This window comes from Carcharhinus amblyrhynchos, chromosome 9 (genome assembly GCF_965287045.1).
Source record: "Carcharhinus amblyrhynchos chromosome 9, sCarAmb.v2.hapA, whole genome shotgun sequence".
Lineage (NCBI taxonomy): Eukaryota > Metazoa > Chordata > Chondrichthyes > Carcharhiniformes > Carcharhinidae > Carcharhinus > Carcharhinus amblyrhynchos.
Genome location: NC_137332.1, coordinates 5,963,236 through 5,973,773, shown reverse-complemented (window position 1 = coordinate 5,973,773; position 10,538 = coordinate 5,963,236).

Here is a 10,538-nt window from a genome sequence, read left to right as displayed (position 1 = left end):
ACCGTCGCCTGCTGCAGTTTTTCTCCACGTAAGTAATAATCCTTCCTACCATTATTCCTACCAAAGTGGACCACCTCGCACTTGCCAACATTAAATTCCATTTGCCATTTCCTGGCCCATTCGCCCAGCCTATCTAGATCCTTCTGTAGACTCTCCCCACCCTCCGCACAATTTGCCTTTCCACCTCTCTCTTCCACCTTCTTCCGTCAGGAAAAAGATACAAAAGTCTGAGGTCAGATACCAAATGACTCAAGAACAGCTTCATCCCTGTTGCTGTCAGACTTTTGAATGGACTTACCTTGCATTAAGTTGATCTTTCTCTACATCCTAACTATGACTGTAACACTACATTCTGTACTCTCTCCTTTCCTTCTCTATGAACAATATGCCTTTTCTGCATAGCATGCAAGAAACAATACTTTTCACTGTATGTTAATACATGTGACAATAGCAAATCAAATCAAATCAAATGTGGGAGGAAACTGGAGCACCCGGAGGAAACCCACGCAGACACGGGGAGGATGTGCAAACTCCACACAGACAGGGACCCAAACCAGGAAATGAGCAGGGTCACGGGAATAAGGCTGGGCATTGAACCTAGGTAGGGTGCACTTTGAGAGAGAGAGAGAGTGCAGATGGGCCAAATGGCCTCTTCTGCGCTGTGGGGATTCTGTGGACACAGTAAAAAGTCTGACAACACCAGGTTTTAGTCCAACCTATTTATTTGATAATATTCTCACTAGCTTTCGAGGGGACAGCCTCTTCGTCAGGTGAATGGAGAGTTCTGGCCTCAGACAGAGCATATAAAGCACAGACAGTTTAGTTTATATGCTCTGTCTGAGGCCAGAACTCTCCATTCACCTGACGAAGAGGCTGTCCCCTCGAAAGCTAGTGAGAATATTATCAAATAAATAGGTTGGACTAAAACCTGGTGTTGTCAGACTTTTTACTGTGTTTACGCCAGTCCAACGCCGGCATACCCACATCAGGGATTCTGTGGAAACAGACCCTCCCATTCCCAGGTTGTTATTGTGCATGGCGCTGATTTCTGGGTTGGGGAATTTAATTCAAAAGCGCATGCACAGAAGTAAAAACATAAAAATATAAACCCCAGAAACGGGGGATAATGAGGGTTCAATTCCTTGAGCAATCAGTGAGACAATGATGCGAGCTGGATATAATTCATTGTCCCAGCTCACGCGGAAGTGACAAGGCTGGCCCATTCTGTGTCATCGCCTGCTGTTACCAAGGTGCCAGCAGCTGACAGCAACAAAAGGCTGGAAAAGGCACAAAAGAGAGCAATGTTCCCGTCTGAATGAATGGGGAGGGGGGTAACTTCCCCGGGAGATAAACCCCAGCACAAACACCCAACACCCAATAAATACAACGCAAGAGAGTGAACAGAGACAGGATGCTGATTCCCCCAGCCGGGGGAATCTGCTACAATATTTTACTGTAACAACCCGCTTCTTTCTCCAAGGCAAGGTTACACTCACCTTGCTCCAATATTTCCATCAAATCTGGAAGAATTATTAAACCACTCCCCAGCCCAGCTTGGAATTCTATTGATATTTGAATATATACATTCACAAGATCATTCCTCGATATTTGAATATATACATTCACAAGATCATTCCTCGATATTTGAATATATACATTCACAAGATTATCCCTCTGTTTAGCAGCTCTGATACAAGCTGGAATGACACACATTGTAACAGTGAGTGGTTTCTGATGCAGTCTGTGCCCTGAGCCCAGCCCCGCTGTAATGCTCCCTGCTCCCGCTCCAGTATCTTACCCTGATCCAGACACATTCCCCTCCCACAGCAGCTCCTTCTCTCCGGCTCGGGGACCTGCTGGAGACCCGGGGACCGGGGGGGGGGGGGTGGAGGGGGAGAGGAAAATCCCTCAGCCCCCGATCCGATCGCAACGCCGGCGTCTGCACCGAGCCCAGTTTCCGCTGCCTGCAGACCGATCCCCGATCCACTGGATCCCGCTGCCAGGCTATCGATCCCCGATCCTGCGGCGATCCACTCCGGGTTATTAATCAGTGTTCACGCACTGGATCCCGCACTGATCCGCTGCGGATTATTGATCCCCGGTCCCGCGGTGATCCACTCCAGGCTTTAGCCCCCGATCCCACACTGGATCCCACACAGATCCACTCCGGGTTATGGATCACGGATCACGCACTGGATCCTGCACTGGTTCACTCCAGTTACTGATCCCTGGTGCAGCACTGGATCTCACACTGATCCACTCTGGTTATTGTTTCCCGATCCCACATTGATCCACTCTGATTTATTGGTCCATAATCACACACTGGATCTCATACAGATCCATTCTGGCTTGTTGCATGGGATCCTGCATTGATCCATCCTGGGTTATTATTTCCCGATCCCACAATGATCCACTCTGAGTTATTGATCCATAATCTCATACAGCATCTCACACTGATCCACTCTGGGTTATTGATCCCTGATCTCACACTGGATTTCATACAGATCCACTCTGGGTTATTGTTTCCCAATCCCACATTGATCCACTCTGGGTTATTGATCCCTGATGTCACACTGGATCCTGCGATCGGTGGGGGTGATTGGCAATGGTGCCCCTGATGCTCAGCTGCCCGCTTCACAAGTTGGTCCGTGCACCCCCAACCCGCCTCCCCACCGCTGCCCCCCACTCCCCCTCCCCCCCCCACCCCCCATCCCCACCAGTGAGATTCACATTCTGGCCTCTGTATTGCACAGAATGCCATAAATTACCATTGCTTACCTCACTGAAAATCAGTGAGAAAACCTCCCATTTTGAATCCTCCCTTTTTTTTCCCATTAAACTATAGGTTTGTAGGCCTCAGACTGTCAGCAAAATAACCTTTCACTAGTTTCCAGCTGTTATTTCTTTTGCTACAAAGAAGCAACACAGTCTGTCTCTGTATGGTCCCCACATGTCTACTTCAGGGTCAAATAGCTCAATTTTCCCAATTATAAGCATTGTCCTGACTAAATGCACCCTCCTACTTACCTCTTCATATTCTCAAAGTTCAAGTCTCCTTGCCCTCTAGCTGGACACTGCAGTCCCTGATGACTTCAAAGTTTTTCCTCGTCGCCAATGTAACAGATCGAGGAATTCAATCCAAACAATAACAAGGTCAGACCAAACTACAATGTGAATGGTCCACTCGACTCTCTGGCTCCAAACGCAAGTCCCTCCTTGACCATGATAAGCATTCTTCTGCCAATCAGCTCGGCTTCCCATCATGGGGGTCTGGGCTGATCATGTGGTCCTTGAGAAACACCTCCCACCTGCCACACCTTAAAGGGGCATGCTACCCATATTACTACAGTAACTGAGCTACACTGGGAACAATGACTGAACTCTGTCACTTTCAGGCTTAATGTAAAACTCCATCATATTATGGGGTAACATGCCCCTAAAGGTTCATAAGAACATAAGAACATAAGAAATAGGAGTAGGAGTAGGCCATCTAGCCCTTCGAGCCTGCCCCGCCATTCAATAAGATCATGGCTGATCTGTCATGGCTCAGTTCCACATTCCCGCCCTCTCCCCATAACCCTTAATCCCCTCGCTTATCAAAAACCCATCAACCCGCGTCTTAAAAATATTTAGCGAGGTAGCCTCCACCACTTCAACGGGCAGAGAATTCCAGAGATTCACCACCCTTTGAGTGAAGAAATTCTTCCTCAACTCCATTCTAAACCGCCCCCCCTTTATCTTGAGGCTGTGCCCCCTAGTCCTACTGTCCTTTCTGAGCGGGAAGAGTCTCTCCACCTCTATCCTATCCATCCCATTCATCATCTTATACGTCTCAATGAGATCTCCCCTCATTCTTCTAAACTCTAACGAGTACAAGCCTAGTTTATTCAGCCTCTCCTCATAGCTCAACCCCCTCAACTCCGGTATCAGCCTAGTAAACCTCCTCTGCACTCCCTCCAAGGCCAAAATATCCTTGCGTAAGTACAGCGCCCAAAACTGCACACAGTACTCCAGCTGCGGCCTCACCAATGCCCTATATAGCCGCAGCAAGACCTCCCTACTTTTATATTCAGTCCCCCTCGCTATGAAGGCCAGCATCCCATTCGCCTTCCTGACCACCTGCTGCACCTGCAAGCTGGGTTTTTGCGACTCATGCACAAGGACCCCGAGGTCCCTCTGCACCGTCGCCTGCTGCAGTTTTTCTCCACATAAGTAATAATCCTTCCTACCATTATTCCTACCAAAGTGGACCACCTCGCACTTGCCAACATTAAATTCCATTTGCCAGTTCCTGGCCCATTCGCCCAGCCTATCTAGATCCTTCTGCAGACTCTCCACACCCTCCGCACAATTTGCCGTTCCCCCAATCTTGGTGTCATCAGCAAATTTCGACACCATACACTCGGTTCCCTCCTCCAGATCATCTATATAAATGGTAAATAGCTGAGGCCCCAGAACCGACCCCTGGGGCACTCCACTAGTCACCATCCGCCAATCCGAATCACCATGAGATTATTAATTAACCCTTTCTCTTGGCACAGCACGGTAACACAATGGTTGGCACTGCTGCCTCACAGCGCCAGAGACCTGGGCTCAATTACCTGCTTGGGTCACTGACTGTGAGGAGTTTGCACATTCTCCCTGTGTCTGCGTGGGTTTCCTCCCACAGTCCATTAAGGTGGATCAAGGTTAATTTATTTATTAGTGTCATAAGCAGGCTTACATTAACACTGCAATGAAGTTACTGTGAAAATCCCCTCGTCACCACACTCTGATGCCTTTCGGATACACTGAGGGAGACTTTAGCATGTCCAATGCACCTAACCAGCACATTTTTTGGATTGCTGGAGGAAACCAGAGCACCTGGAGGAAACCCACTCAGACACGGGGAGAATGTATAAACTCCACATAGATAGTGATCTAAGCCGGGAATCAAACCTGGTCCCTGGTGCTGTGGGGCACTAACCACTGTGAGTACTAACCACTGTGCCACCATGCCACCCACGGATGGGCCATGCTAAATTGCTATTTGCGATGGAATTTTCGCGTCCTGCCTGCCATGGGACCCGTAGCTTGTGGTTCACGACCTTGCAAAGGTCTGTTGACATTGAGCGGGATTTTCCAATCCTGGGGCAAGGATCCTGCCCTTACTGTCCTGGGATGTGTAGCTTCGGAAGAATAGCAGGATAAATACATGGCGGTAGGGGGATAGAGCCTGGATAGAGTGCTGTGTTGGAGAGTTGGTGCAGACTCGATGGGCCAAGTGGCCTCCTTCCGCACTGTAGGCATTCAATGATTTTATGGTATGATTTACGTAATACTAGATGTGAAATAACTCATTCCCTTCCACTGGAGGGGTGTTTCCACTACTCTAGAAAACCATCTTGTATACATTCCAAGAATTCATCTCTGTAGTATTAGAACTCAGGTTTACTCCATAGGTTGACGTTCTCCATGACTATCACCAGCTAGTGAGCACAGTGGACACAGGAGGCAGTGTTCCAATCTACTCGGTAGTGACATAGGTTTAAGGTGCGAGGGGCAAGGTTTAAAGGAGATGGATGAAGCAAGTTTTTGACACAGAAGGTGGTGGGTGCCTGCCGGGGGAGGTCGTGGAAGCAGATACAATAGTGAGGTTTAATGGGTGTCTGGACAAATACATGAATAGGATGGGAATAGAGGGATACAGTCCCCGGAAGGATGGGGCGTTTTAGTTCTGTGAGCAATGCCAAAGAGCCTGTTCCTGTGCTGTAATTTTTTTTGTTCTTTCTTCTTATTCCCTCTCTGCCTATACACTCTCTTAACCCGCAGAACCTCCCTATCTGTGATATCCGCATAGCCTCAGGAAGTACTGCAGTGACTCCAACCATCACTCAATCACCAAAACCCAGATCTCAATTTTCAGCACCCATTATTTCCCACGTGTCACAGGATGTACATTCCGCTCACCTTAACTGTCCTGCCATGCCGTTACTTTTCAAACAATTATAAACCAGACACTAGAAAATAGAATTCCCACCACTCAGCTACGTCCCCGTGCTGATGTGGTTCCTTACTCTTGATATCTTATTTTGAACTCATGCACCACTCGCACCAGCTGCTTTTTACGCCCGCCCATCTTTTGTTCCTTCATACTGCTCTCCAGGTGAAATCTTGCTCCCTTTACCCTTTCAAAGTGCAGCTGCTCTGCTCTTTGCCAAAGTTATTTGTTTTCAGCTTGTTTCTCTCAAACTGTACTAAATCATGAGGAAAAATTCGTTTAGAGATAAGTTTCCGGAGATCAAACAACTGGTAGTGACCTAACCATATTTTCATTGAAGGAAAGGTCTGGATGTTTGGAATAATAAAAGATGTTATTGGTGTAAATGTAGGTGGATTATGGAACAGACTGTGATGACAGCTACATTAGCATGCCCAGGCAAGATCAGTGATTAGAAAAAACTTTAACTATAAAATAACTAAAATTGATACCAATAACAGATTGTTTTTGGCAATGAGCTGAACAGATACCTAGCTACAACATAAACTACTTTAACATTCCATTTTTTCCTGGTATTTAAAGAAAGCTTGCCAGATTTTTGACTAATTACATAATTATTTTATTCAATTGTTTATTTTCTTTTAGATATTTATTAACCTTATCGCAAATTTGAGGACTATTTTAAAGCCTTCGGAAAATAGACCGTGACCACTTATCAGATGTTCACCAGATACTCACCAACATCTCTCCTCTTCCCCAGAAGGACAGGAGAAACCAATTCCTACAGGGTGAAAATGTTAGAAAAACGGAGGGGTTACACGCGGCCTTCCTCACCAAACGTCCACACTCTGTCCAAACTCACACTCAGTGCTGGTCACACAGCGAGTGTCTGTTTTTATAAGTTCTGAACAAAGGGACCATCTTTACGCTTTGATTATTTTGCGCCCTTCAGGCTGGGCCCTCGATCACTACCAATCAATCGATTAGGATTCGATCACCCTGATCGATGGAGGCCAATTGGGTGCTGCCACACTGATCTCCGGGTGGGTACCAAGCAACCGTGCCTGTGGGTGCTGCAGGCCACATACCTCCTCCCAAATAAAGGGTTAAGGCGCCCCTTTGTCTGGTAAACCAGTATGTTTGACCAGAGAGCGTCCATTATCTGCGGGATGGCCTAGTTCTAGAGTAGTCCCGATGTCGTTGGGCCGGAGGCCCTGTTTCCCGTGCTGTGTCCTTTGTCCAAGGCTGCGGCCCAGTTAAAGTTTATTTATTAATCACAAGTAGGCTTACATTAACAGTGCAATGAAGTTACTGTGTAAATCCCCTTGCCTCAGTCCGATCCGCTCAATCTTTACACATACTTGGCCATCCTATCCCATCATGCTTTGCGATCGCCATCTTTGGAGGTCCATTTGGCCACATATTTGAGCCCGAGAGCAATTACAGCCAATTTTCTGAACTATTTAACTGCTAGCCAGGAGATAGATGAATAGTTTTAACAAAAATTGCAACTTAAAAAAGCCAGTAGAAATCTTCTCTCTCCCAAACTGAGGCCCCTGGGGTGAGGTTTAGAAGCTAAACAATATTTGCAGTTAAATGTTAAACACAAATACAAACAATATTAGATTTTTAGAAGTTCATGCGGAACATGGAATTAAACCAAAATTCTAAACAGATCCCTAACTGTGGGAAGTGCCAGGGCAGGCTTGCACACAGCAGCTGGACAGCAATATGATTGGCAACACACTACACACACTTGAGTTTACTTTATTCGCTCATGGGTCAGCATTTATTGCTCATTCTTAATTACCCCTTGAACTGACTGTTCACTCACTTGGCCGTTTCAGAGGGCAGTTAAGAAATAGCCACATTGGTGAGGATCTGGAGTCACGTGTAGGCCAGACCAGGTAAGAATGGCAGATTTCCCTCCCTAAAGGACATCAGTGAACCAGATAGGTTTTTACAACTGTTGATTATAGTTGCCCTGGTCACCATGAATGAGAAACAGCTTTCAGTTCCAAAGTTATTGTCAACCAACTTGTCAATCGGCCTCACTGTCTGTGTGGAGTTTGCACATTCTCCCCGTGTCTGCGTGGGTTTCCTCTGGGTGCTCTGGTTTCCTCCCACACTCCAAAGATGTGTGGGTTAAGTTGATTGGCCGTGCTAAATTGCCCCTTGGTCAGGGGGATTAGCAGGGTAAATGAGGAGTTATATGGATAGGGCCTGGATTGCGCGGAGGGTGTGGAGAGTCTGCAGAAGGATCTAGATAGGCTGGGCAAATGGGCCAGGAACTGGCAAATGGAATTTAATGTTGGCAAGTGCGAGGTGGTCCCTTTGGTAGGAATAATGGTAGGAAGGATTATTACTTACGTGGCGAAAAACTGCAGCAGGCGACGGTGCAGAGGGACCTCGGGGCCCTTGTGCATGAGTCATAAGAACATAAGAACATAAGAAATAGGAGCAGGAGTAGGCCAACTAGCCCTTCGAGCCTGCCCCGCCATTCAATAAGATCATGGCTGATCTGTCTTGGCTCAGCTCCACATTCCCGCCCTCTCCCCATAACCCTTAATCCCCTCTCTTATCAAAAACCCATCAACCCGCGTCTTAAAAATATTTAGCGAGGCAGCCTCCACCACTTCAACGGGCAGAGAATTCCAGAGATTCACTACCCTTTGAGTGAAGAAGTTCCTCCTCAACTCCGTTCTAAACCGCCCCCCCCTTTATCTTGAGGCTGTGCCCCCTAGTCCTACTATCCTTTCTGAGCGGGAAGAGTCTCTCCACCTCTATCCTATCCATCCCATTCATCATCTTATACGTCTCAATGAGATCTCCCCTCATTCTTCTAAACTCTAACGAGTACAAGCCTAATTTATTCAGCCTCTCCTCATAGCTCAACCCCCTCAACTCCGGCATCAGCCTAGTAAACCTCCTCTGCACTCCCTCCAAAGCCAAAATATCCTTGCGTAAGTACGGCGCCCAAAACTGCACACAGTAAAAACCCAGCCTGCAGGTGCAGCAGGTGGTCAGGAAGGCGAATGGGATGCTGGCCTTCATAGTGAGGGACATTGAATATAAAGGTAGGGAGGTCTTGCTGCGGCTGTATAGGGCATTGGTGAGGCCGCAGCTGGAGTACTGTGTGCAGTTTTGGAGGTGGAGAGACTCTTCCCGCTCAGAAAGGATAGTAGGACTAGGGGGCACAGCCTCAAGATAAAGGGGGTGCGGTTTAGAACGGAGTTGAGGAGGAACTTCTTCACTCAAAGGGTGGTGAATCTCTGGAATTCTCTGCCTGTTGAACTGCTGGAGGCTGCCTCGCTAAATATTTTTAAGACGCGGGTTGATGGGTTTTTGTTAAAAGAGGGGATTAAGGGTTATGGGGAGAGGGCGGGGATATGGAACTGAGACGCGACAGATCAGCCATAATCTTATTGAATGGCGGGGCAGGCTCGAAGGGCTAGATGGCCTACTCCTGCTCCTATTTCTTATGTTCTTATGTTCTTATGGGATTGTTGTCAGTGCAGACTCAATGGGCCAAATGGCCTTCTTCAGCACTCTGGAGATTCTATAAATTTTTCTAAAGAAATTGCTGGATTCACATATAGGCCAGGCTGGTAAACATAGAAACAGAGAAAATAGGAACAGAAGGAGGCCATTCTGCCCATTGGACCTGCTCTGCCATTCATTATGATCATGGCTGATCATCCAACTCAGTAGCCTTCCCCGCACCCCCAAATCCTTTGACCCCCTTTGCCCCAAGAGCTATATCTAAATTCTTCTCAAAAACATACAAGGTTTTAGCCTTGACTATTTTCTGTGATAGTAAGTTCCACACATTCATCACACTCCAGATGAAGAAATTTCTCCTTATCTCTGTACAAAATGGTCAACCCTCTACCTTCAGACTGTGACCCCTGGTTCTGGACACTCCCACCATCCTCCCTGCATCGAGCCTGTCCAGTCCTGTTAGCTTTTTGTAAGTTTCTATGCGATCCCCTCTCACTCTTCTAAACTCTCGCGAACACGATCCTAACCGACTCAATCTCTCCTCACATGCCAGTCCCGCCACCCCAGGAATCCGTCTGCTAAACCTTCTCTGCACTTCATAGAATCCCTACAGCACAGAAAGAGGCCATTCAGCCCATCAAGTCTGCAATGACCACAATCCCACCCAGGCCCTATCCTCATATCCCTACATATTATACCCACTAATCCCTCTAACCTACGCATCTCAAGACACTAAGGGGCAATTTTAGCATGGCTAATCAACCTAACCCGCACATCTTTGGAGGAAACCAGAGCACCCGGAGGAAACCCATGCAGACACAGGGAGAACGTGCAAACTCCACACACAGACAGTGACCCGAGCTGGGAATTGAACCCAGGACCCTGGAGCTGTGAAGCAGCAGTGCTAACCACTGGGCTACCGTGCCGCCCTCCATAGCAAGAAGGGTGGCAGGCTTCCTCCCTGAAAGGAAACCAGGTAACAACATGGGTGTAAACAATGACCAAATCCAGCTTCAGAGTCCAGATCTATTCATTAAATTTGAATTCTACCACTTGC